Here is a 2,908-nt window from a genome sequence, read left to right as displayed (position 1 = left end):
TGAAACCCTAACGGTTTCCACTCCGAGCGGAGATGACGCCGATCCGCCGCCGCCGCCTTGAGCAACCAACGCCGGCCGCCGAGGCTCCGCGTCCAGCCGAGCCAGCTCCTGCAGCGCGGCCTCCCTCGCCGCCGTCAGGAGCGCAAGGGCACCCGCCCCTGGCGACCCCGTGGCACCCCGCCACGCGGCGCCGTGTGGCGAACCATGCCGCGGCCCCCGGGCGCAAAACGCCGGCGACGGCCCGCCCTACCGGAAGCTCCCTGCTCCTCGGCGTGCGAGACATAGTCAGGCAGCGAGCACGACGAACATGCCCGCGTCGAAATCGAACCCACACTTCCACCCTCACTCACCTGGCTTACCTCGTCGTCGTCTGAGCTTTCCCCCACCAACGCCCAGAAGCGGCTGCCGCCCGACGGCGCCGGGCGAAGGAGGGGCGCAGCGAGCGCCGCCCGGCCCCCCACGCCTTCCGCACCGCCCTCCACTCCTCGTCGGAGCAGACCGCCTCCTCCACCCGGACACCGAGCGCGTCGCCGTTGCCTCCTGACCGTACAGGAGCCGTTGGGAGCGCCATCCTCTCTGGGGTAATCAACTCCAGGATCTGTCCCTACACGCACGTGGATCTCACGACCAGCGCCGTGTAGAGACATGGTATAGACACCAGATACATCGCATTCTCTATGAAGATATGGATGCAGTTGGGCTGGGTTCCTGCTTCAGCCGCCGATGGGACCGCAAAAGAAAACCTGCCACGAAAAACGTTATGTCCCCAATGGTGTCAACCGTCTCCCACGTGCCGTCATCTCTATTCCATTGAAAAACCTTTAAATCCACAACCTCCGATGGGTAGCCAAAGTTGCAGCAGCGTATCAAGAAGAGATCACCGCCAGGGCATGCCACCGGGTAGCACTTGTACCCTTCGTGCACGGGGCAGGGCGGCAGATGCCTCATGTCCGTCCTCTCAACGGCCAATGTCGGACTAGATGCATCGACTGCTACCAGGGATACCATGGTCGTTGCGTAAACCTTCCCCTGCTGGTCGGCGGTTATGGGGCCGTCGAACCCGTCTCCCTCCTCGGGGAGGTCCACTTGGAGGCAGGACCACTCAGCATCGCCGAGACGGCAGTGGATGAGGGACGTCATACCCATGAAAAAGTTGAGCACAACGGTGCAGTCGGGTGGGGTTTGCAACGAGAGCGCGCAGCTGAACAGCAGGTGCGGCTTTGGCGTGTCCTCTGGAAAGGGCGGGAGATCGATCACAGTGGGGGCCGACGGTGACGTATCAGCGATGCTCACGAGGGAACACCCGTTGGTAACCTCGTCAAGCATGAGCGACCAACCTCCATCCAGGCCGATGCATCGCTTCCCTTGCAGCGCCGGCATGCCCGGCGCCTCGTCCCAGTGGCGCCATCCCTCAAACGGTGCGACGAGGACGGGCTTGCTCGTGCCGTTGAATTGTACCAACCACGGCTACTGTTGCGTCTTGGCCATGAAGTAGGGTTCTTCGATATCTGCTGCGGAGCGCGTCTGGAACTCTGGGTATCGACCTCTTTTTGGGGGAGAAAAGAAGAAACGTCTCGATCTGATGATATGGCGACCAGGTCCATCCGTGTCCATCAGGAACTTAGACGTTTTGGTTCGCGATTTCTGATTACATCGCCCGTACCGGCTGGCTTCCAAAGACGGAACCAGGTTAGTCCGTAAATTTAGTTGCCGTCAACACCAAAACACTTGGGGGGGATATCCTTTCAACTCTTATATAGTGTTCTTGACTTGTTCAATAGGAGAAGATGAATTATAAAATTTGCTCTCCCTTTTCACCATAGAGATTGTGGGATTGTTGGTCTATGTACATACAAGCTTGGTGTCTCTCCTAATTTATTCTACGTCACACCATCACATGCCCTATATGGCAAGTTTGCCAACCATGATGTAAGTACTATTGCGATTGCCCCTAGAGAGGAAACACCGAATAGTAGATCGATCAAACAACTGACGTAAAAGGCGAACTCACCAAGACAAACATGGTAAACTTGACTTACCTACTTTTTGAATCACCAATGCCCATGTTCCATGAGCTTGGTTGAGTTCGACTATTGTATAGTTGTAAAATCTTTAACAAATATAAATGGCAAGATTTCATGTTGAGGTTAGCCATTCCCATGCACGTTGCATGATGAGGTGTCATGCTTATATGTTGAGAGAAATAAGTTAGTGAAGGCTAGCTATTTATACTAAGAAGATATGTTTTTAATACATTTTATCCAATTTGTTGGATCATTGAGTGCTGATCTCAAATAATATATTTCAATTGTGTCATGGAGCTACACTTTAGTTATGCCTTTATAGGGGTACTCTCGAATCATATAGGTGCCTAGTTTTTGGTCAATCTTGACTTCGTCACTATCCTTTCAATGGGTTCTCTCTCTCCCCCCTCTCTCCCTCTCTCTCTCCCTCTCTGTCTCTCTCTCTCTCCATCCCTCCCTCCAGTGGCGGAGCTTCCTTAGGGCCAACCCAGGCCATGCCCCCCAGCTTGTGTAGTTTTGTCATATCATTAGCACATAATTAGACATGAAGGATGGAGTTCTGCCCAATCTTTGAGTGAAGAGTGAATGGCCCCTCCTTACATGGGTTTTTTTTGCGGGTAGAAATTTGTATTACTCAAAGCATCAAGTCCTTACAATCCATCGCTGCCAACTCCAAAGCATCTGGAGGTCCCGAACCAAGCCAAGTCATGGTTCTACCCTCGCTACGAGCAAAATATGCTAAACTATCACTAACTTTATTTTGGCTACAATTAACATGAGTAATACAAAAATCATGAAGGGACAAAAGATATCTAATCTCCTTGATGATGGACGAGTAGACCGATCTATCAATATCTGAAGCTTGAATCAATTTTACTGCCATT

General features: G+C 53.0%; 1 pseudogene; it reads right to left on the bottom strand.

The window, feature by feature from the left end:
- Positions 1-134: 134 nt before the first annotated feature.
- Positions 135-1,488, bottom strand: LOC147983719 (uncharacterized; annotated as a pseudogene).
- Between the last annotated feature and the right edge of the window lie 1,420 nt (positions 1,489-2,908).

The sequence above is a fragment of the Triticum urartu genome, chromosome 2A, assembly GCF_056163025.1.
Source record: "Triticum urartu cultivar PI428250 chromosome 2A, HENAU_Tu73, whole genome shotgun sequence".
In the NCBI taxonomy this organism is placed as follows: Eukaryota; Viridiplantae; Streptophyta; class Magnoliopsida; order Poales; family Poaceae; genus Triticum; species Triticum urartu.
This window is presented reverse-complemented; position numbering and strand designations above follow the sequence as displayed.